Here is a 26,160-nt window from a genome sequence, read left to right as displayed (position 1 = left end):
TGGTTGAATTTAAATGCTTGGAAGTGTATAGAAGTGATGGTAGCACATTATGGTGAGTGTAATTAACAGCACTTAGTTATGTGTGTGAGTGTGGTTGAAAGTATGTCACTAGAAGAAAAGATAGAGTTAAAACATGGGACTGTATAACACAGTGAACCTTGTGGTAGATGATGACTGTGATTAACAGCACAAATATGAAAAAGTTCTTTTCGTGAACTAAAACAAACGTACATCATTATTATAAGAGTTAATGATAGAATGGTATATAAGGGAAAATGTACCTATTACAAACTGTGGACTAAGTTGACACTACTATTTTAATATTCTTTTATCAATAGTAACAAATGTACTACACAAATGCTAGGTAGGGGGCAATGATAGAAGGGGCTAACGGGTACAGGATGCTTTGGGTATTCTTTTTTTTTCTTTCTTTTTTTGCTTCCTAGAGTAAGGAAAATGTTCAAAAATTGATTGCGGTGATGAATGCACAACTATGTGATGATACTGTGAGCCACTAATGCATATTTTGGATGGACGGTATGGTATATGAATACATCTCACTAAAATTGCATTCTCTTTCTCTCTCTATGTATAGGTAGTGTTCTAGTTTGCTAGCTGCCAGATGCAATATACCAGAAACAGAATGGCTTTTTAAAAGGGGAATTTAATGAGTTGCTAGTTTACAGTTCTAAGGTCAAGAAAATGTCCCAATTAAAAGTCTATAGAAATGTCTAATCAAAGGTGTCCAGGGAAAGATACCTTGGTTCAAGAAGGCCAGTGAAGTTCAGGGTCTTTCTCACATCTGAGAAGGCACATGGTGAACACAGTCATGGTTTCTCTCTCGGCTGGAAGGGTACATGGCGAGCAAGGCATCATCTGCTAGCTTTCTCTCCTTGCTTCCTGTTTCATGAAGAGCTTCATCTCCAAAGATCACTGGCTTGTGGACTCTCGGCTTCTCATGGCTATGTCATTCTTCTCTCCTCTCTCTGAATCTTTTATTCTCCAAAATGTTTCCTCTTTTATAGGACTCCAGAAACTTATCAAGACCCACTCCAATGGGTGGAGACATGTTGTCACCTAATTCAGTTTAACAACCACTCTCGATTACATCACATCTCCAGGGAGATGATCTAATTACAGTTTCAAACATACAATGCTGAATAGGGATTAGAAGATATGGCTGCCTTTACAAAGTGGGATTAGGATTAAAACATGGCTTTTCTAGGGGACATATATCCTTTCAAACCAGCACAGGTAGGTTTCCAGGGAAGGCAGTAAACTGGCTCCCCTACTCTGCGGGCAGCGTGAGGCATCTGGCTTTGGTGGAGGCTGTGAAGGGAAAAGGAACTAGGGGGTTGGGTAGAATTGAGAAATAAAGAAAAAGGGAAGGGGGTTGGAGAGGCACCAGAGAAGGCTTTGTGGGAATCTTGTGAGGGTTGGAGTTTTGGCGCGAGTTTGTGGGAGACGGCGCCTATTGTGACAGGTCATTGAAATTGTGAGGCTATCATTCAAACGGAAGCATTATAGTTCTTCAGAGCCATTATGATCTCAAAAGGAAAGGAGAATGATAAAGATAGACTGGCTGAGGTGTTTTGAGTGTTCCAAACTGTAGCTCACCATACCATGTTCTTGAAGTACCATGGTGTGAATTAAAAGGAAACTTGGTGAGTGACCAGATACTTGCATGTAGGAGGTAATTTCCATGCCAGTTCCCAGCAGTAGGGAGCATTGTACATCCATCTCTTGCATGATGAATCAGAAGGAGAAGAATTCACAGTGTGTGATGGCTACATCAATTATGGGCAAACAGTCAAACTTGTGTGTGCAGTTACTGGCATGGCACTCCCGAGACTGATAATTAGGAAAGTTGATAAGCAGACTGCTTATCAGTCTGGATGTAGATGATCTTGTGTCACAACGCCTTAAATGTGCATTTTACCTTAAGGATACAGAAAGAATGTATTTGTGCCTTTCTCAAGAAAGAATAATCCAGTTTCAGGCCACTCCATGCTCAAAAGAATGAAATAAAGAGAGGATAAATGATGGCACTTCCTGGATAATCAGTACAGATAAGGCAGAATATACGTTTTATGAGGAAATGGGTCCTGTCCTTGCCCCCGTCACACCTGTGCCTGTCGTAGAAAGTCTTCAGTTGAATGGCAGTGGGGATGTAGCAATGTTTGAGTTTACGAGACAGAATTTCATTCCAAATTTACGAGTGTGATTTGGGGATGTAGAAGCTGAAACCATGTATAGATGTGGACGGAGCATGCTATGTGTTGTCCCAGACATTTGTGCATTCGGAGAAGGTTGGAGATCGGTCCGGCAGCCAGTCCAGGTTCCAGTAACTTCGGTTTGTAATGATGGAATAATTTATTTCACCAGTCTTAACTTTTACCTACACACCAGAACCAGGACTGCGGCCACACCACAGTGCAGCCGGAGCAATCCTTTGAGCCAATTCAAGCCAAGTATCCCCAAATGAATCAAGCACAAACAGCAAGGGAAGTTACACAAGTGTTGGCACAAATTCAACCAGTGTCACATCATCTACAGCCACAGTGATATCCTAACTACTGTCTTTTTTGCTAGGACTTACGCTGACTTGAGTGCGGCAAAAAGTTGACAAGAGGAAAAAAAGATTTAAAAAAAAAGGAAAGGAGAAAGATGAACAATCTTTTGTGGTTTCTTGGGAAAACTTTTCATACCAGGTGAATACTATTAAAAAAATCCATACGTGCTGATTTCAAATGCAGAAGCCACAGTAAAAAGAAACAACAAACCAAAAAAAAAAAAAAAAAAGAAAAGAAAAGCATCAAAATGTAACAACTCTATTGGAAATGGATTTTTCACCTGTTTGTGTATGTGTGTTTCGCTTTTGTTTGGTTTTGTTTTAATGGGCAAGATATAGAAATGTGGCTAGAATAAAAGTTAAGCATACCAGAAGACACAAACCTAATGTATTTTTATGGACCAAGTAACTTGTATAAGCTTTAGTAAAAGGTACATTTTCACCATAACTTTTTTACACTACAGTTTATAGTAACACCTTTTGTTACCAAATAGATTGTTCCTCCCCCCAGTCTCCCTCTATCCCAAGCAAACTTTGAGCTTTTGCTCTAAAGTACATTTAGGTTCCAAGTGTGACCTGCTTGTTTAATTGAATTACTAGACTCTTCCAGGATTATTTTAGTCTAAGGCTGGAACCATTTTTTGTTGCTATTTTTCATTTTTTTAAAAGCTGAAGTCTTAGAACTTTTCACAATTTGAAATTGTTTTTTGATTTTAAAAAGTCAAATCTTGTAAAGGCCTACATAGTCTTTTTTTAAAGAATATATGATATCTGTGCAAAAGCTTTAACAAAATAATGCCTGCCTTGCCTGCAATACATGCAGTGTATGTTAACTTAGTCTCTCTTCTCAGACACTGTTGTTAGTTATCTCTGTTTTCCTTTTTTTTTAAAAAAAAGATAATGTATTTATAGTGGTAATTCAAGAGGTTCTAACATTTACATGAGATTAAATGTGGCCATTTGGTCGTTAAATGAATTAATGGCACAGAGCATATTGTTATTTGAAGGGTTTGCTCCACTTTCCCCATATGTAAATGCATCTATGTATTTTGGAATTTGTTCAGGTTTTGTCTCTCACCTAATCTTGTACATAGCTTATATTATGTGTAAGCTAAACATTTCATTTTAAACTTGAAAAAAATACATATATATTTGTAAAATCCTAAAATTTCCAATTGCTTATCCTTGCCAGGATGTCAAAAGCACTGCTTAGTTTCTCAAATCCTGTACCTCCATCTTCCATTGGATTTTCTAAACTTTCTTATTATTTTTTTGAAACCTTCACACAAATGCTTTTTGTATTCTGTTCAGTTTTGCTGGTTTTTCCCTGAAGGGGGTTGGTCCGGTTATCTATTCCCCCAGTTTTGGAAGTGGTTTTCATGGCTTTGCAGAATGACTCAGACAGGAAGGAAGGTGGAGATGCATTCTGTACTTGAAGGGGTCATGCTCAGTGAAAGAGTGGATATACCAACTCCCTCCCTCCCCCAAGAGGCGGCAAGGATAATCTCAACTCTGGAGGGGAGGATTCAACCCTGAAAATCTGTACCCATAAACCAGTTCTCACAGGTTGGTTGGTAGCCCACATTCACTCTACTTGGGTGGTCCAAAAAAAATCTCATGCCAAGAATCAAACTTAAAGGGGTTTGTATTAGTAGTGTTCCCACACGGCTGGCAAAAGGAAATACAAATAATTTTTGGAGGAACCCAGAATTCTCTCAGATGAAGTTCTCAGGAAATTGAGGTCCCCACAGTCAATTATTACTCAACATACAAGGAAGCAAGTCACATGAATCATCAGAAAGCATAGACAAAGCAATAGACCTATGAAAATTTTTAATATGATTAAAGCAGGGAATAAAAAACTATAAAAAAAACTATAAAGAAGTTCATAGAAAGTTTATAAAAAGACCAAGCAGTTTTTAAAAGAATCCAATAGAATGTGTAGAAATGAAAAATCTATTAACTGAAATAAAGAATCACAATAGATCTGTTCCAGAAAAAGAATCACTCAAGGTTTTGGCAAAGTTCAATAACACCAGCCCAGAACTTCATAGTAGAAGAAAGCAAACCCAGACCGTTTTTCTTCTCCTTGGACAAATCCAAAATCTGGCTTTCTCATTTTCTCCCTTTCTCTCACACGCTTTTGATTTTCTCTTCCTATGTTAGCCAGACCCTAGGAAATAGTCAAATTATTTTCATCCTTCTTTTGAAATGTAATGATAGTGTTGAACGGCTATAAACACTTTCTGAATATAGTTTTTGCTACATCATGGAAGTTATTCTTTAAATAGTTCATCTTTATAGCTTTGATTTCCTCTTTTACTCAAAAGATATTTTAGAACTTAAGTTTAAAAATTAATTATTTTGCTCTATGCTCAGAGAATATAATGTGCTCTGTTTGATGTATGATTTCTCAAATTTATTTTCTGGAAAAATATTAAATTGTAATAAATATTTCAGGCACACAAAAAAAGAAGGCATTTTATTTCTGGAACATACATATTTTTGTAAGTATTTATTAAATCATACATGTTAATCATATTTATTCAGCTCTATTTATTCAGTATGTATGCATTGCTTATTTGATCTGCCAAAGAGTAAAATGTGTGTAAAACTTCCCTCTACAATTGTATTTCTGTCATTTTCTTTTTCTTTCTATTGCGATTTGCTCTGTATACATCTAGCTAGTGTTTGTAAATAAAATCACATGACATAATATTGTGAATTATCAATTCAAAGTGGCAATGTTATTGGTTTACTTATTGGTTTTTGCCTTAAATTATACTTAGTTAGATATTAATGCCTGCTTTTTTTTGTATTCTGATTTTCTTGCTATATGTTTGCTTATCTTTTTTGCATAGGCAGGCACTGGGAATCAAGCCCGGGTCTCTGGCGAGGCAGGTGAGAGCTCTGCCACCATGGCCCACTTTGCTTATCTTTTTACTTTCAAGTTCTTTGGGTCATTTTAGTTTGAGTGTCTTATAAAGACCATGGATTGTGTGTATGTGTGTGTGGTTGTGCATTTTTGGGCATGGGTGGCTTAATCAGTTTGAGAACCTCTGCCTTTTAATAGGGAAGTTTGAGAAGTTCAACTCATTTTCATTATATATATATATATATATTATTATAGTATGTTATATGTAAAGTAGACATCTCATTTTTTACTGTGTTTTTATACATCATTGGTATTTTCTGTTAGACTATGAATTGTTTGTATTTTGTTCAATAATTTTTAAATTATCAAATACATTTCTCAATTTTTAAAATAAATAAATCATAGAAAAATGGATACATTTAATAGTATAAACATAAAACCTTATGTACATTGAAAAGTATCATAAGCAAATTAAAGAACAAACAAATAACTGGTTTAATATCTACAACAACATAATAGACGTTGGTAATATAAAAGATGTCATGAACTTCTTTAAGAAAAATGGATACAACAGTTTAAGTTGCATTGGCTACAAGTAACACAGAAACCTATTACTGTGGCTTAGCCACTAAGGGAATTGTTTTACTCGAATAAAATAAGCCCCATGGGAAGCAATCTGGGGCTTATTGGCTCCAAACCTCACCAGTGTCCCAGGCTTCTTAAACCTTTGGCTCATCATTCTTAACAGAAGCTTTTATCCTTTTGGTTTCAAAATGACTGCTGTACCGACTGGCAGTTCAAGCAGGAGGAAAAAGGTGGAAGCTGGGGAAGCTGAACCAGTGGATTTATTTCTTCCTCTCAACCAGGGCAGATGAAAAATCAAGGTTTAGCTTTTAATCCCTCTGTTGTGGAGTCAGGCAAGGGAGAAACACATTGTAAGTAGTGATCGGGTTGGCCAAAATAAGGTGTCTGCCACATAGACACAGAACAGAAACAGAAAATTACCAAAATAAGAAGTGAAAAATAGGAAGAGAATATAAATATAGTAAAATAATACGCCTCAATAGTAAAAAATCTTAACAGTAATCAGAACAATTTATGAACAGCTGTATGGAGGTGTTCAGAAAGTTCTTTAGGCTTTGACCTATTAATTTTAATTCCAGGACTCTGTCTGAAAGATATAATTTAAAACACAAAGATGAACCTTCCAAGCATGTTGTTTTCTTGTTTTTTAAAAATTTATTAGATACTGCCTAAATATTTGTCTGTTCCAGCCAGATTCTTTGTGTTTACCTCAATTGATGATTTGCACTGTAAGAATAAATGAAAAGTAGAGAAAGAACAACCAAAAAAAACCTCATCAGCCACAGAGCTGAGGAACATTACTAAAGAGCTATTCTGGAAACCTCTTCTGTTGCTCAGATGCGACTTCTCTCTCTCTCTCTCTCTTTCTCTCTCTCTCTCTCTCTCAGCCCAATTCTTCAAGGAAAATCATTACCCTTCCCCCACTACGTGAGACATGACAATCATGGGTGAAAGTCTCCCTGATAACATGGGACATGACTCCCAGGAATGAGCATGGCCCTGGCACTGTGAGATCAACAACATCTTCCCGACCAAAAAGGAGTAAAGAGACCTAATAAAATAAGGCATCAGTGGCTAACAGAGTTTAAATAGAGTTGAGAGGCTATTCCGGAGGCTACTTTTATCCAACCTTCAGCTAGATAATGCTAAATGCCATGATTTGCCAACCCCCAACCAACACCATTCCTGTTAACCCTAAAGAACACTTAGGGCTGGGTGTGAAGGGTAATTCAGTGGTAGAATTCTCGCCTGCCATGTAGGAGACCCGGGTTCGATTCCCAGCCCATCCACTTACCCCCAAAATTCAACAAATGGTGCTGCAATAATGAGACAGTCATTTGGAAAAAGAATGAAATGTGGGCCCCGCCATACAGCATACAAACAAAAAACAAAACACTTAGGGCTCTATCTGAGATTCTACAAAAGTTTCATGTACTAAGTTTACTTTCCAGAAACCTATAACCTCCAGATGGTTTCTAGGCTAGATAAGTCCTGAAACCCAGAGAGCCCACCTAATTCCAAGAACATCAACTAGTTCCATCTCCCTATGCCATATTGCTCTTTTCAACATGAGAAACTTAGGATGGGTATAACCCTAATATCCCTAAAGACTGGAGGAAGGATCAAAGGAGAAGGGGGAATTATAACAGAGAAGACAGGATTTAACAAATGAGTATGACTGCTAAATCATTACACTGACATTTCTTTCAGTCTCCAGTCTTGGAGCAGCTAGAAGAAAAAGCATGAAATTGTAGAACTGTAACCCATACAAACTTTGAAATCTGTTCTACTAGTTAAAATGTACTTTGAAATTCATTTCTTTTTGGTATATACGCTATATTTCACAATTAAAATTTCTTAAAAAAAACTATTCTGGATAAAAAAACAACTCTGCCAATTTTGTTATCTTATCCCTTGAGAGTAAATTTCTGCTGCTACCTGCACATTGTTCTGCTATGATGACTCGAGTTCTCCTTGTTTCTGTTCCATCTCCTTCTACTTCTCTTCCCACTGATGGCAAACCTACTGGCGGTTTCTGACTAACTCTCAGTTCTCTACAAGCTTCTCTATTTCACTGGTCTCTGCTGACTCTCATCCTTTCGTCCTCTGATATAGTTCTGATCGGCACTCTGATTCTGGGCTATGTGATGTCAACATAACGAAGACGTTGAAATGAACATGGACCGCACTGAACTGCTTGCAAAATGGTTACTCCTTAAATATTAATGCTCTTGAAAGTACTGCTCATATTTTAGGCCACTGTCTTAAAGTCTTTTATCATTTTATTCCAATTTTTTTTCTTAGCGAAGCAAGATATGTTAAGTGTTGAGCCCTTGGAAATACAAAAAAAATCTAAAAGGGACAAAATCACCTATAATCCCACAAACTAAAGATAACCATTATTGATATTTCTGTTATTAGGACCCTCTTATTTGGAATAATTTTCTTCCTTTTTCTCCCTAATTTGAGGGAAAAAGCCCTGCTATTTGAGTAATCACAGATGGAGGGATATTTTATGATTAAACATAAAAATGAACCAAATAACCAGAGATCAAGGCAGCTGGATTACAATTTAGAGATTTCAGGTATTTCCCTTTACTCTAATATACAAGAAAGCAAAAAAGGAATATCTATATGATGATTCAATAATCAAAAGCATCCCTTAAATCCTAATTTCTCAGTCACAAATGTGTTAGACTTGTGAGAGAGATGGTATTTATTATTATGTCCATGTGGACTGTGGGGAGGCTAAGTGAGGTACCAGTTTAGAAGAATGTGTTCAGAATATCTAGTCTTACCAAAAGGTAAAATAGCTTTAACAGCTCATTAATGCAAAATTTAAGCAAGTCAAGCAGAACACAAAAACACATATAAAACCTTTAGAGTTTCCTAAGCACCCAGGGCAGTGAACATCTCAAAAAGGTTAGTGAAACTTATATCCATATAAAACAATGCATAATAATGAAAAGCTTGACACCCTAGGAAACAATTTCTGAATCTTTGGAATTTTCCGTGTTAGGAGTATCTTTTTTGTTCTTCATGGTGGGCCCAGATCCATACCTGATAGTTCATATGCTAATGAGAAGACAGGGAGTTGGCCAACCACACCTGCAGTCTTAGGGTAGGGGCCAGTCCCATCAGAAAAAACAACCATGTGATTAAAGAACTGGGGCTTTGATCCTCTGGGAGGGGAAAGGAACTGCAGATTGAGTTCAACCACACGGGCACTGATTCCATCAATCATGTCTATGTAAGGATACCCTGTATAAGCTCAGGGCATTCAAAACTCAGAAGAACTTCCATGATTGAGAAAAGAAATTGCTGCTGTGCTAGAAAGGTGATGTATTTTAACTCCACATGAAGAGGAAAAGCTTTCATTTCACACTCTCCCAGACCTCACCCTATGTATCTCTTCTTTTGGCTGCTTCTTTGTATTTCTTTACTATACTATAACTATAATTATAAATATAGCACTCAGTGAGTTTTGTGAATCCTTCTAGAGAATTATCGAACCTGAGGGGGTTGTGGGAACCCCCAAGTTTGTAGCTGGTTAGTTAGAAGTATGGGTGGTCTAGGCCCCCAAACTCAACAACTTGTGCCTGAGAACAATCTTGGAGAAGATTACTCTTAACCTGTGGGGTCTGATCTAGAGTAGAATTGAATTGATTGAGTTACTGCAGTTGTTTGCATTTTGGGGTCAGGAGCTGGGGAAGTTAAAAGGTTTTTTTGAAAACCTTCACAATTGATATCAGAGAGGTGGAATTTGCTGAAATGATCCTGAATCACTGAAACGTGATTTAGGAAGGGAAATGATGAAAGGGCCAGTGATGAGGACCTACATTTCCTGGATGGCTATCTGGTCAGCTATGGTATGAAGTGGCAGCTGCCTGGCAAATTACTAAAGGTAAAATTGCCAATGGGATTTAGAAATGTTGGTAGATCAACTCCTGAGGACTTGGCTCACTTGATACATAAGAAAATGCAAATAAGAGAAAAAGAAGCAGGGGCGGACCGGCTGACGGTCACCTGGCTGAGAGGCAGTGTGGACAGCAGGCTAATGATGAATGCCAGAGAACTTGGATCTCAGCTAAAGGACAGTATTCCAATTACTGAGCTTTCAGTAAATGGCCTGTTTATAGTCAATATCTTCAGAAAGGATTTCCTCGTGTGAGAAATGAACTTTTGCCCAGTCATCCTCTTGAATTATCAGAAAAGAATTTTTAACTCAACGAAGAGAAAATGAATTTTTCTACACTGAGAAGTATTCAGGGTCTGTTTGTTCCGTTAAAATTACAGATGGAATTCAAGGCAGTGCAGCAGGCTCAGCAGCTTCCGTTTCTTCCGAGCTCAAACTTTTCACTGGATATTTTGAGGGGTAATGATGAGCCTATTGGATTTGAAAATATTCTTGATGATCCATCACAAAGTGAAGTAATGGGAGAACCAGACTTGGTGGTTGAATATAAACTTGGTTTACTATAATACAGTTGTGCTTTTAAAAAAAATGACTACATCTTGTTTATCGTCGTCTTTCTACTATAATTCGATGTATACAACATTAAAAGTACTGACACGTGAAAATTTTTGCCTAAATACTATCAGTGATCATTTGAAATTATTTGGTTGTTTGCTTTATGGCTACGTGACAACTGAAAACACTAAAGGGAGATGATTTTAAAGCTACTTTATATTAACACAGTGGCCTTCTAAGTCTTTAAAAAATTATTGCAAATGAATATTATAAATCTGCCTACAGGTTCTGATTAAACATGGTTTCTATGTATTCCATAAATTTAATTCTGAATAGTTATTATCAGTATTTCAATGTATAGGCTGAATTCATAGTAACATCTTTTAGAATAAATACTTGTATTGATTTCACTGGCAACTTTAAATTAAGAACAAAATAAAATATTTATACATATTCTTTCTCACTATCAACCATTAATAGTCACAAGAACATTTGCTTTATTGATACTGTTTTAAATTACAGCTATTCTTTGATCTTTCACATTGGAAATTTTAAGTTCAGAGGTTTTGATTTTCATCTTGTCTTTAAAGTGAAAAAAGTAAAGGCGCCAGGTGGTGCGATGGTGGCTCAGGAGACAGAATTCTTGCCTGCCACGCTGGAGACCCAGGTTTGATTCCTGGTGCCTGCCCATGTGAAAAAAAAATAAAAATAAAAAATAAAAAAAGTAAAGGTACCAACAGAAGTATATTAAACTGTGGTTCTTATAGATTTGATATATATTAATAAATATTTAACATGTAACCACGTAATACCGTTAAAAAAAAGTAAATCTCATGTTTCCTTGTTCTTGCTTTATATATCACAAAATGCTTAAATAAAAAATTTTACAACCTTCCAAAAAAAAAGAAAAGAAAAAAGCAATACATATATATAAAAAAAGAACCGAATAGCATATTTAGATGATGCACAACATATAGGATCAAATATGAACAAAACTGGATATAAAACATATTAGTGTCTTTAAATAAAACTTTAGGAATTCAGCTTCTTTCATATCATTGCAATTGTTTCTACACAGGCTGATCTTAAACTGGCCTCTGAACTGCAGATGAAAACAAAGTTTGCCCAATGATTCACAGTGTAAACAAGATGACTAGGAGCTGTTTGACTAGGGAAATGTTTGACCTGGGTTAGGGCTCTTAAGAATTTTTAAACACTTTAACAGCACCCATGAGTGTTTATCTACTCTTTAACTACTAGTGTTCAATGAGTTTCATCTACTCAAAGTTTGTCATGACAAACATGAGTGAGGTGTTTGTTATGAGATGTGCTTCATCATCCAAAACCAGAACATGAAATCTAATGTTTCCATCACCTTTCTTCATGACCAACCCAAACAGGGTCTAGAGTTATCAAATAAATGTTCAATGAAAGCAAATCATTGAATCTTGGAAACCACACTCAGGATGAAGAACATAATTCAAAATTTAATCCATTTGCCCTCTCTTTAGGAAGTCTTCTCTAACTAACTTCCAACCCTCCTTGCCCATATTCCTCCTCTCTCTCCCAGTCTATTATTCAGGTTTCTCTGTCTTTCTTAGACTTTTGTGTGTGTGTGTGTTGGGGGAAGTGGTGCGAGGACTGGGTCTCCTGCATGGCAGGCGACATTCTAGCACTGAACCACTCGTGCATCCCCTCTTAGATTTTAAGCTCTGTTATTGGTTGTAATATAAGTGGTAAAGTCTTTATAAGCCAAGAATACAGATTTTTGCCATGAGTCTAACATCTGATGAATATCTTTAAATTCTCTATTCCTTAAACATTTTGTCAATGAAGTAAAAGGCATATGTGTGTGTACCCTCCCAAAAGACTGAACAATAATAGGGCAAAAACATTTTCATATTCATCTGGCACCACCCTTCACTACTATCTTAATTCATTGCTCATGAAAGATGCATATTAATTGTAATTGAAACAAAATAATCACAATTTGTTGCAGAAAATCATAGAGAGGAAATTGATATTTTTCTATCTGCTTCATGTTCAACTACTTTCTGGCATTCTACAAATGGTCTTTTCTTTTCTTTCTTCTTCTTCTTTTAAACTTTTTTGTTGTATAGTATAACATATATACAAAGCAAATACAGAAAAAAGCAATAGTTTTCAAAGCACTGTTTAACAAGTAGTTACAGAACAGATCCCAGAGTTTGTCATGGGCTCCCATACCATCATTTCAGATTTTTCCTTGTAGCTGCTCCAGAATACGGAAACTAGAAGGTTTAAATGTTTTTTTTTTATCACCACAATCAACTTTTTTCTTGTGTGAAAAATAACACGTGTACAAAAAAGCAATAAATTTCAAACCACGGCGCCACAATTAGTTGTAGAACATATTTCAGACTTTGACATGGGTAACAATTCCACAATTTTAGGTTTTTACTTCTGGCTGCTCTAAGATACTGGAGACTAAAAGAGATATCAATTTAATGATCCAGCAATCATATTCATTTGTTAAATCCTATCTTTTCTGTATAACTCCAACATTATCTTTAATATTTCTATCCCTCTCTTTAGGGGTGTTTGGGCTATGGTAATGCTAAATTTTTCATGTTGGAAGGGTCTGTCACTAATATGGGGTAGGGAGATGGAACTAGCTGATATTCTGGAGAGGCTGGGCCTTCTAGGTTTCAGGACTTCTCTAGTCCAGGGACCCATCTGGAGGTTGTAGGTCTCTGGAAAGTTACACTAGTGCATGGAACCCTTGTGGAATCTTATATATTTCCCTAGGTGTTCTTTAGGATTGGCTGGAATGGTCCTGGTTGCGGCTTGACAGGTTATGATAGGTAGCAAGGTCAAAGTGAAGCTTGCATAAAAGCAACTCCAGAGTAGCCTCTTGACTCTATTTGAACTCTCTGCCACTGATACTTTATTAGTTACAGTTCCTTTCCCCCTTTTGGTCAGGATGGAATTGTTGATCCCATGGTGCCAGGGCCAGATTCATCCCTGGGATTCATCTCCCATGTCACCAGGGAGACTGTCAGCTCTGGATGTCATGTCCCATCTAGGAGGCAAGGCAATGATTTCACTTGCAGAGTTGGGCTTAGAGAGAGTGAGGCCACATCTGAGCAACAAAAGAGGTCCTCCAGAAATAACTCTTAGGTATACCTATGGGTAGGCTAAGCTTCTCTGCTACCTGCATAAGCATCACAAGAGTAAGCCTCAAGATCAAGGGCATGGACTATTGATCTGGGTATCCCTATAGTTTGACAGTATCAAGGGATTTCCTGATGGTAAAGTTTAATAGATCCATATTTTTCCTCCCATCCCTCAAGGGACTTTGTCAATACTTTTTGAATTTCTGCTTAATATACTCTAGGATGCATCCAGGCATTACATTAAGCTACACAGGATTAAAGGACCTCTTTCTTATTCTGGGCTCCCTGAGTTTCAATTGTTCAAATGAACTATATAGATAGGTTGAGTTAGATTATGTACTACAGAAAATTTCAGTTCCAGACCAAATAAAGTTTTCCTCCTTGGTCTCAAGGAATATGTGTGGTTCTAAAATATAAACATTGTTTTCCTTACCCCTGTGTCCTGAATTACTTTAACCCAAACCTGATTGGCTTCATTCTTATCTCTAAATAGCAGGTTTAGAGTTCATTTCCCGAGGGGGGCCAAGATGGCGGCCTAGTAATGTGCGCGCGTTTTAGTTCGTCCTCCAGAGCAACTACTAAATAACCAGAAACAGTACAGAACAGCTCCCGGAGCCAAGACAGTGACAGGCACACAGCGTACCTCAGTCTGGACCAGCTGGACCAGCTGCGAGTCTCCGGAACAGTGAGTTCCCCAAGCCGCGCGCAGTTCCCCAAGCCGCGGTGGCCGGCGCCCGGCGTCCCTTCCCCACAGGCAGCTTCCCTGAGGGAAAGGAAAGAGTCTCTAACAGTAGCAGGGACTGAGTCCAACCAAACACCAATAGTGGCATTAATAAACAAATTCTGACTACTAAAAATAGGCCCCCAGCTCAGGCAAAACTGATCAAGGCGGAGGTCGCCTATTGGGCTAACCGAAAAAGAGGAAAGGGGACGAAACGGAGCCTTCTGGGGCTGTTTCTACGGAGGCTTGGCTGCCTCTGGATTCAGCAGCGGGATTACACAGGCTGGAACTGCCCCAAGCATACGCAGAAACAGGCTGCTTTCAGGGCTGTCTCCTGCCTGAACCTTCCCCACCGGAGGGATGAAACGCAACTCAGGTGGAGTCCCTCTCTCAAGGAATTCATACCCCAGAGCTTTGCAATTTGAAGCCATTAAAACCAGCCTACAACCTATCCTCTGTCTCCACCACGCCCCCAGCAGGGAGAGCCTTCCAAAGTTAAAGGAGCCACAACATCTTTTGCTGGTGGGACCCACAGACAGACAAGCGCCACATACTGGGCAGGATAAGAAAAACAGAGCCCAGAGACTTCACAGGAAAGTCTTTCAACCTGCTGGGTCTCACCCTCAGGGAAAACTGACGCAGGTGATTACTTCCCCCCCCCCACCAAAGGAGGCCAGCTTAGTCCGGGAAAACCCGGCTGGAGTCTGTAATACCTATGTAGACCCTCCTAAGGTGGGGGGGGGGGGGGAGGGAAAAGTCACCTTACAAGCAGGACAAGAAACAAGAAAACAAGAACTGAAAAATTACCATCTGTTAAACAAAACTTAAGCTAAAGGCCCAGAAAAAGCTGAACTGAAGGTCAATGAACAGATAGACAACAAACTCATCTAGCAAGAAAACCCTAGGTAAGATAAGTGAAAGCAATCTCCAGAATAAACTAATTAAGGTAATTAAATGTCCAGTAGCCAGCAAAAAATAACAAATCACACCAGGAAAATTGAAGATATGGCCCAGTCAAAGGAATAAACCAATATTTCAAATGAGATACAGGAGCTGAGACAACTAATTCTGAATATACGAACAGAAATGGAAAACCTCATCAAAAACCAGATCAATGAATTGAGGGAGGATATAAAGAAGGCAAGGAATGAACAAAAAAAAGAAATGGAAAGTCTGAAAAAACAAATCACAGAACTTATGGGAATGAAAGATACAGTAGAAGAGATGAAAAAACAATGGAAACCTACAATGGTAGATTTCAAGAGACAGAGGTTAGAATTAGTAAATATCCGGTTAATTTATACATATAAATAATATGAATTTATATTTATGTATTATATAAATAAATATAAATATAACAGCTTCTCAAAATTCAGAAATAAAAATTACTACTCCGGACTAAATGTGTCTGCTGCAAAACCTTACAATCTAGGCCCCTGTTTTCTTGCAAGCATTTTCTAAAGGAGACCATACCATTGTTGTTCTTTTGTTTTGGTGAGGCTTATTCTGCCTCACCAAATATCCCACATGTTCAATCACATTGTTGCTTGCCTCATGACTCCATTCCTTTTTTGTAGCAGCCCAACAATGAATGAATGTTGTATATTCATAAGTATATACCATCGTTCGCCAATCTACTTCTCAGTCAATGCATCCTTTAGCCACCTGCATTCATCAGGGATCATGTAATAGTGCTCAAAGTCCACAGCCCATCAACACTCTCAATTTTAGATAATTTCACTATTTCCAAGAAAAAGAAAACCAGTAAAGACACCCTTGCCAAATAGGAAATCTAAACCTCTTCTTAACTATTATCCCTCCCCCCATTATTTACCTCTGCTGTTGCTGTGGTAGTGCTGATGGTTTCCTTTTAAACAGAGCCCATAGCATGCAATAGCAGTTTTCCCCATGTACCCTGGACTTAAACACTTTTTGAACATGAATCATACCTTTGAAGTAGTTCTTGCAAGAACTAAATTATATTTCTAATGTTAATCAGTGGGACACATAGGACTATACAACCCCTTTCAATGTTGTTCATCTTTGATATGGTAATTTTACTTATAAACCCACTAGAGAACTGCCTTCACGTCTATCTATTCCCTTACATTGGAGTTCAACCCTATTAACTAACGGTTCACCCATCTTTAGCTTCTATGTGTCTCTAAGTCTCCTATATTCTATATTATAAGCCTCTGATTTTACCTTTACCATCGTCATAAAAGTGGAATCGTACATTATCTATCCTTTTGTGTCTGGCTTATTTCACTCAGGATTATGTACTCAAGGCTCATTTATCTTGTCATGTGCTTCAAGATGCCATTTCGTCTTACTGCTGCATAATATTCCATTGTATGCATATACCACATTTTGTTGATCTACTTGTCTGTTGATGGGCATTTTGTTTGTTTCCATCTTTTGGTGATTGTGAATAATGCTGCTATGAACATCAGTGTGCAAGTATCTGTTTGTGTCATTGCTTTCAGCTCTTCTGGGTATATACCAAGTAGTGCTATTGCTGGGTCATAGGGCAACTTGATATTTAGTTTCCTAAGGAACCACCAAAGATTCTTCATAGTGGCTGCACCATTTATATATTATATAAATAAATAATAAATGTCAATATAACAGCATTCCCACCAACACTGCATAAGTGTCCCAATTTCTCCACATCCTCTCCAACATTTGTAGTTTTCTGTTTAATAGCAGTCATTCTTATAGGTGTGAGGTGGAATCTCATTGTAGTCTTGATCTGCATTTCCCTTATATTTAATGAAAATGAGCATCTCATCATGTGCTTTTGATCCATGTGTATTTGCTCTTCAGAAAAATGACTATTCATATTTTTAGCCTATTTTATAATTGGGTTGTTCATTGTTTTGTTGTTGAGTTGTATGATTTCTTTGTGTATATTGGATATCAAACCTTTATCCAATATGTGATACACAAATATTTTCTCCCATTGAGTTGGCTGCCTCTTCACCTTTTTCTCAAAGTCTTTTGAGGTGCAGAAGCATTTGATTTTGAGGAGTTCCCATTTGTCTATTTTTTATTTTGTTGCATGTGCTTTGGGTGTAAACTTTAGGAAGCTGCCTCCTATTACTAGGCCTTAAAGATGTTTCTCTACATTTTCTTTTAGAAGCTTTATGGTGCTAGCTCTTATATTCAGCTGTTTGATCCACTTAGAGTTAATTTTTGTACAGGGTATAAGATCCACTTAGAGTTAATTTTTGTATAGGGTATAAGATAGAGGTCCTTTTTCATTCTTTTCTTTTTTTTTTTTCCTCTTTCATTCTTTTAGCTATTGATATCCAGTTCTTCTATGCCCATTTATTGAAAAAACTACTTTGTCCCAGTTCACAGGATTTGGGGGCCTTGTCAAAAATCAGTTGACCATAGATTTGATGGTCTATTTCTGCACTCTCAATTTGATTCCACTGGTCAATGCTTCTGTCTTTGCGCCAGTACCATGCTGTTTTGACCATTGTGGCTTCATAATAGATTTTAAAGTCAGGGAGTATTAATCCCCCCACTTTGTTCTTTTTGTTTGTAGGATACTTTTAGCTATTCAGGGTCTCTTTCCCTTCTGAATGAACTTGGTAACTAGCTTTTCCAAGTTTTCAAAGTAGGTTGTTGGAATTTTGATCGGTACTATGTTGAATCTGTAGAGCAATTTGGGTAGCACTGACATCTTAACTATATTTAGCCTTCCTATCCACGAGCACAGAATGTCTTTCTACCTATTTAGATCTTCTTTGACTTCTTTTAGCAATGTTAAGTAGTTTTCTGTGTACAAGTCCTTTACATCCCTAGTTAAGTTCATTCCTAAGTACTTGATTCTTATAGTTGTTATTTTGAATGGAACTTTATCCGTAACTGACTCCTCAGTTAGGTCGTTGTTTGTGTATAGAAACATTACTGACTTTTGCACATTAATTTTATATCCCACTACCTTGCTGAATTTGCTTATTAGCTCAAGTCACTTTGTTGTGGATTTCTCAGGATCTTCCAAGTATAGTATCATGTTATGTACAAATAATGAAACTTTTATTTCTTTTTTCCCCAATTTGGATGCCTTTTATTTCATTGTCCTACCTAACTTCTGTAGCTAAAACTTCTAGCACAATGTTGAATAATAGTGGTGTCGGTGGTTGTCTTTGTCTTATTCCTGATCTTAGGGGAGAAGTTTTCAGTTTCTCTCCGTTGAGTACGAGGCTGGCTATTGGTTTCTCATATATTCCTTTTATCATGTTGACGAAGTTACCTTTGATTCTTATCTTTTTAAGTGTTTTTATTAGAAAAGGATGTTGAATTTTGTTGAATGCTTTTTCAGCATCAATCATGCCCATTTCATCTAAGTTGTGTAGTTTGTTGGCACAGAGTTGCTCTTCAGGGTCTGTGGTAATGCACCCCTTCTCATTTCTGATTTTGCTTACTTGCATTCACTCTCTTGCATTCTTTGTCAGTCTTGCTAGTGGTCCATCCATTTTACTGATTTTCTCATAAAACCAACTTTTGGTTTTATTGATTCTTTCTATTGTTCTTTTGTTCTCCCATTCATGAGCAGTTAAGTTCTCTATTTTTGCTCTTTCTTGTTTTTTAATATAGACATTTAGGGTAATAAATTCCCCTCTCAACACAGTCATTGCCACATCCCATTAGTTCTAATAATTTGTATTCTCAATTCATTTGTCTCCAGATAGCTACTGATTTCTCTAGCAATTTCTTCTTTGACCTATTGGTTGTTTAAAAGTATATTATTTAATCTTCATATATTTGTGAATGTTCTTGTTCTTTGGTGGTTATTGAGATCCAGCTTCATTCAATTGTGATTAAAGAGAGTGCTTTGAATAATTTCAATGTTTTTAAATTTATAAAGACTGTTTTGTGCCCTGCATGTGATCTATCCTGGAGAATGTTCCATAAGCACTAAAGAAGAATGTATATACTTGTGCAATGACCTATATATGTCTGTTAGGTCTAATTCATTTCTCAAGTTGTTTAACGTCTCTGTTTCCTTGTTGATTTTCTGTCTGGTTGTTTTATCCATAGAGCAAAGTGGTGTATTGAAGTCTCCTATTATTATTGTTGAAACATTTATCACTCCCTTCAGTTTTGCCAATGTCTGTCTCATGTACTTTGGAGCTCCTTGATTGGGAGCATAAGTATTTATGATTGTTATATTTTCTTGGGGAATTGTCCATTTAATTAATACATAGTGTCCCTCCTTGTCTCTTATGATATCTTTACATTTAAAGTTTACTTTGTCTGGTATTAGTGTAGCTACTCCTGCTTTCTTTTGGTTACAACTTGCATGGAAAATCTTTTTCCATCCTTTCACTTACAATCTATTTGTATCCTTGTGTCTAAGATGACTCTCTTGTAAGCAGATATAGCTGGATTATATTTCTTAATCCATTTTGCCAATCTGTATTTTTTAATTGGTAAATTTAATCCGTTAACATTAAAAGTTATTACTGAAAAGGAATTTCTTGAATCCACCATCTTATATTTTTATTTTCTTTGTCACACATATGTATTATTTTCCCTCTTTCTCTTTTTATCATTCAAGTTACCCTTACTGATACTGATCAATTCTGTGTCCTCCTCCAGACTTCGCTCTCCTCTCTTTCCATTTTCAACTGGCAAAACTCCCTTTAGTATTTCTTGTAGGGCTGGTATCCTCTTGACAAATTCTTTCAGGATTTGTTTGTGAAAACTTTAATCTCTTCCTTAGTTTTGAAGGACACTTTGGCTGGGTACAGAATTCTTGGTTGGAAGTCTTTCTCTTTCAGGACTTAAATATATCATGCTATTGCCTTCTCACCTCCATGGTGCCAGTTGAGTAGTCTGACTCAGCCTTATGTAGTTTCCCTTGTATGTAGTAGATGGTTTTTCTCTTGCCACTTGCAAAATTTTCTGCTTCTCTTCAACATTTGACAGACTGATTAATATGTGCCTTGGGGAAGGCCTATTTGGATTTATTCTGTTTGGAGTTTGTTGGGCTTCTTTGACTTGTATATTTATGTCCTTTATAAGGGTTGGGAAGTTTTCCCCGATTATATCCTCAACTACTCTTCCTAGCCCTTTACTCCTCTCTTCTTCTTCTGGGACACCAATGATTCTTACATGTGTGCACTTTGTTTTGTCTATCATTTCCCTGAGATTTATTCAAATTTTTTCCATCTTTTTTTGCCATTTAATGTTTGAGTGTTCAATATCAATTATTCTGTCCTCTAGATCATTTTTATTCTTTCTTCTTTCTCTTCAAATCTGCTGTTGTGTACCTCTAGTATGTTTTTTATTTGGTCAACAGTATTTAATCTCAGCTATATCTGCTATTTTTCTGTTTATTCTTTCCAATTCCTCTTAATGCTCTTCTACTGTCTACTTGATCTCCTTTATATCATTAGCCATCCCACTTATTTTATTAAGTAGAACTATATGAACATCTTTGATTAGTTGTTCCAATGTCTGCATCTCCTCTAGTGTTTTACTTTGGTTGTTAGGTTGGGCTATATCTGTCTGCATTGTGATATGCTTAGTGATTTTCTGTTGTTTTCTTTGCCTGTAAATATTTTGATTGATTTACTTTGGAAGTTGATTTCCTTCAGTAGTCTAAGGCCTTGTGTTTGTGGGATGGAGGTGGAGCAGGGTATGGGGCGGGACACAACAGTGTGGTGATTTGTTGCAATGCAGGTGTAGGCACAGGTTGGGGATGTTACACTGGTGCTTGTGAACATGGGCATCCAGGGGCCAGGGAAGATGTAGCTGTGCAGGTGCACATGTCTGGGGGGGAGGGTTGTTCATAACCCTGGTGTGCCCTGGTTTAAGGTGCAGGACCCTTTGTGTGCATGCGTAGAGCTGTGACAGTGGGTCAATGTCATGCCTACATGGGCTGGGTGGAAACGACCCAGCTACAAAAGTCAGTGCTTTCTCAGAGCTGGGAAGCTTGACTGAGGCCCATGTGCATTTGTGGGTCTAAGAGTGCCATAAACTGATATTCCCAGAGCTGAAGGACGTGACTGGGGGCCATGCACCTGCGCACATCTAGGAGTGCCATAAACTGATGTGCTGAGCTGGGGGGAGGGCAGGGTGATGTTGTGTGACACTATGGGCGGTGGGGTGGGTGTAGCCTGGGTATGGAGGTTAGCATCTGTAGTCTTTATGTGCTGGCAACAGCCTGTAGGGCTTAGGAGGGGTGAAATAGTGCTCAGGAGTGTTTCAGGAAAGGTGGGTTGGGTTGTACTTGGAGTGGGGATGTGGGGCAGGTATGCATGCTGGGGTTTGGTGGGGTGGGGGTGCTTGGAGCATGGGGAGTGGGGGGATGGGATGAGTCACAGGTCGCGGGGTTGCATTGATGGGGGTAGCCCATCCAAGGAATGCAGCTTGGTTTACTTCCTAGTCCCCATCTCCCCATTTGTGTACTCCTGTGGGCTCTGAGCTTCCATGTTAGGCTCCCATTCTTTTCTTTTTAAATAAAGGGCAGTTTATTTGAGATGATTTTACAGTGAGAAATGAGAAAACAAAAATGAGATGCTCTGAGGGAAAAGCCCTGGATTCTAAATCCTCTCACTGACATTGACTATCTGCTTGACCCTGGATTAAAAAAAAAGACCTGATCTTGTTCTTTCATCCGTTACAAATTTTTGAATTAGATGGCATTTACCATTGCTTCTAGGTCTTTCTATGAGATCCAAGAAATTATTAATCTCATTCAATTCATCTTTATCTTCCATTCATGGAAACATGATATTCTTTCCTCTTCCCATATTCTACTATTTTTCTTTAAGTGATACCTTGAGTTCTCTGGGTCTATTGTTGTGAATTTTTCTCAGAGAAACATTGAGCAAATTACTGAAACTTTCTGGCCCAGAGATCCTCATCTGCAAACTGTAGGAATGCTGATGATATTTAAGATTTCTCACAGAAATGACAGTCTCAGCTTGTAACCTTGAGGCTCTCACTTCCCCAAGAAAAGAGACGTCATCAAGCTATACAATTACAGTTTCCTGTTTCTGAATCCACATTTTTAGCTCCACCAACTTAACCTCTCTAACTGATCGGGTTCCACCTAATGAATTAATTAATTAATAACAAATAAATAAAAGGGAAATGGAAAGGCATGAAATTGGGTCAGTAATCAGCAAACCGTTACAGGATTGTGAAGTGCAGTAGGCACGATGTTAGCCCATAAATCTCCAGTAAATTCCAAGAACGTGACCTCCAATGCCTTACGAAAGTCACACTTTTGTAAACACTATCCACATGCAAATGACATCTAATAATTGAAGAATGCTTGCCGATAAATTACATTAATAAATATATTAATGGTTGTGATTAAACATCTTTGTCCTTAAAGAAAAAATCAGTTGCATACTTTTAGACCAGAACTGGCTGTTCAGTGTGTGTGCAAGTTAACAAATTATTATAGCTGACTTGCTTCAAGCTCTTTTATATATACTGCCACACTGGAGCTCTAAATTAAATAGGTTTGAACGCTGTCTCATTTAATAAGGCCACTGTAGTTCAAAACCATCCACAGAACTTTCACTTTTATGTATTTGAAAATAATTCTACTATTTTGAGTGTGGGACACTGTGCCATCTTTAACTTTCATTTTGAAATGATTTTGCAAAATGGTATGATTTAAAAATCATTTTAAAAATTTAGAAAGGCTGCTAAAACCATTAAAACAATAACTCTATTTCATCTTAGATATCTGACAGAACCACAATTATTAAATCATAGAAATTTAGAGATGGAAAGAACATGTAAGGACCACTTGCTGTTACTTCCCTGTTATACAGTACAGAGAACCAAACTTCAGGATTTGTTTAATAACCTATCAAAGCATGGCAAACCATTTCCTCTACAAAAAAAGTGGATCTGCTGAAGTTGAAGTAGGAAACCTACTAGAATAATGCAAATCAAAGGTGTTCCTGGCATCATGGGTGTTGGAAACATAGCACATGGGGATTTGAAGAAGCTGTACATAGATAGCTCTCTCTAGGTAGAGAGAGTAGAAGAAACTTTCAGATGAGGCACCTGGGAAAATGGAAAAGGAAGGAGACGTTCCAGAATCTGGCTTCAAAAGTGAAGTGGGTAAGAGTCCCTAATCTGTACTGCCAACGTCAAAGACATGGAGGGACATCTGGCTATCAGACCGTACTCATGAATGCGGAGTAACAGCATGCAGGTGGAGAATCAGTTCCCAAAAGGCGTACTGTCTTCATGAGGCACTTCAGTCCTGGGTATGTTCATTATTCGATTTTTTCCTCTTCCATTTTGGATTTTAGATTCTTCTCCATTTACCTTTATCCCATAGGTGAATTTGAGACCAAATATAGAGCAACCTGTAATAAAGCTCAGCTTCTGATCATTTGCTTGCCTTTTGCATCACTTGTTCCTATTCTATTCTTTTTTTCTAAGGAAACTTATATATTCTAGAAGATTATGATAGGACCCAAAGACACCAGTATTGAACATAGAATTTCAGCCTATGGATTTCTCCACTGAACGAGTGGCAGTGACGCTCCTAACTAATATATCAAATTGACAGCCTGTACACAAGGCAAAACTCTATAACTCTAGTCATTGCCAATAGTGTGTTGCCGAAGATAAATATCTATTCAAAGATCTTCAACCTTTCACATATAAATCTTTTATCTGCCAGAATTGATTTTAAGAGGTATGTATACAATTTTACTTTTCCTATATGAAAACCTGTTGTTCGCCATTTATTGAATAGTTTACAAATTTCCCTGATCAGCAGTCAGCTCTGCCATATCTTGTTGCCATATAGTGGGTTTGTTTCTAGGACCAATAGTCTATCTCATTTATTTAGTTGTTGTACTGGTTTGAAACTGCTGTGTAACCCAGAAGAGCCATGTTCTTTAATCCTGATTTAATTTAGTAGGGTGGGCCTTTGATAGGATTAATTCTATGGAGATGGGACTTCATCAAACTTTAAAGCTTCTCTTTGAAAGAAATCTTTAAGAAAGTGAAAAGGCAAGCCACAGACTGAAGAAAATATTCGCAACACATATATATTGCATATATATTTAGGACACTTTTCAAAGGAAGATAAATTGCCAATAAGTAAATGAAGAGATGTTTAACATCATTAATAACTGGCAAATGCAAATAAAGACGACAAAGAGAAACCATGTCATTACGCTACAATGACTACAATTAAGAAGGCAGACACACCAAGAAAGTATTGGCTAGGATGAGGAGCAACTAGAATTCTTATACATTACCAGTGGGGAAGTAAAATTTTACAATTACTTTGGAAAACAGCTTGGAAGTTTTCTATAGCCAAAATCTGCAAACAATCAGCATTTCTATCAATCAAGAATGAATATGCAACTTGTGTTATATCTATACAATGGAATATTATTTAGCACTAAAAAGGAAGGCGGTACTGATACATGCATCAGTGTGGATGAATCTTAAAAATGTTATGCAGAGCAAAAGAAGCCATACCCCAGCCAGCTCAATGGGAGAATTATTTGGTAACCATATACTTGATAAGTGCTTGATATTCAGTATATATAAAGAAATCCTACAATTCAACAATAAAAGGACAAACAACCCAATTATAAAATGGGCAAAATATATGAATAGATGTTTCAAAACTATAATGCGATATCTCAGACCTATAAGAATGGCCGCTATTATATAAACAGGAAACTACAAGCATTGGAGAAGATGTGGAGAAATAGGAATACGTTCATTGTTGGTAGGAATGTAAAATGGTACAGCTGCTATGGACGACAGTTTGGTGGTTCCTCAGAAAACTAAATATTGAGTTGCCCTAAGACCTGGCAATTCTGCTACTAGGTATATACCAGAAGTTCTGAAAGCAGGGACATGAACAGACATTTGTACACCAATGTTCATAGCAGCATTATTCACAATTGCCAAAAGATGGAAACAATCCAAGTGTCCATCAACAGATGAGTGGAAAAAATGTGGTAAATTTTGTTATATGATGGACTATTATGCAGCAGTAGAAAGGAATGAAGTCCTGAAGCATGCAACAACCTGCATGAACCTTGAGGACATAATGCTGAGTGAACTAAGTCAGACACAAAAGGACAGATATTGTATGATTTCACCAATATAAACTAACTAGAACATGTAAACTCAGAGTCTCAAAATGTAGAATATAGGGTACCTAGAGATAGAAGCTAGAGAAAGGGTAACGGTTACTTAATATGTACAGAATTTTTAATGAGGTTGAACTTCAATGTTTGGGAATAGATAGCAGTGAGGGTAGCTCATTATTGGGAATATAAGTAATAGTGCTGTTGGTGAATTTAGTAGAGAAGGGTTGTTTAGGGTCATGTATGCCACTGATTAAGCAAGTTTTTGCATGAACTACTACAAATGTACAACACTTGTACAAATAGTTAATAATAGAGAGGTATGCGGGGGGAAATTACCTATTGCCAGCAAAAGAATATAGTTAACAGGAATACCTTAACATTCTTTCATTGACAGTGTTCTAGTTTGCTAGCTACTGGAATGCAATATACCAGGAATGGAAAGGCTTTTTAAAAGAGGAATTTAATAAATTGCAATTTTACAGTTCTAAGGCCAAGAAAATGTCCCAATTAAAGCAAGTCTATAGAAATCTCCCATCAAAGGCATCCAGGAAAAGATACCTTGGTTCAAGAAGGCCGATGAAGTTCAGGGTTTCTCTCTCAAGTGAGAAGGCACATGGTGAACACAGTCAGGGTTTCTCTCTCAGCTGGAAGGGCACATGGTGAACAC

At 37.4% G+C, this 26,160-nt stretch overlaps 2 pseudogenes; both read left to right on the top strand.

The window, feature by feature from the left end:
• The first annotated feature begins 374 nt into the window (after positions 1-374).
• On the top strand, positions 375-2,573 carry LOC143690505 (recombining binding protein suppressor of hairless pseudogene; annotated as a pseudogene).
• Positions 2,574-10,092: 7,519 nt separating this feature from the next.
• LOC143689788 (proteasome maturation protein pseudogene) lies at positions 10,093-10,514 on the top strand (annotated as a pseudogene).
• The last annotated feature ends 15,646 nt before the right edge of the window (positions 10,515-26,160 follow it).

This window comes from Tamandua tetradactyla, chromosome 7 (genome assembly GCF_023851605.1).
Source record: "Tamandua tetradactyla isolate mTamTet1 chromosome 7, mTamTet1.pri, whole genome shotgun sequence".
Classification (NCBI taxonomy): Eukaryota; Metazoa; Chordata; class Mammalia; order Pilosa; family Myrmecophagidae; genus Tamandua; species Tamandua tetradactyla.
This window is presented reverse-complemented; position numbering and strand designations above follow the sequence as displayed.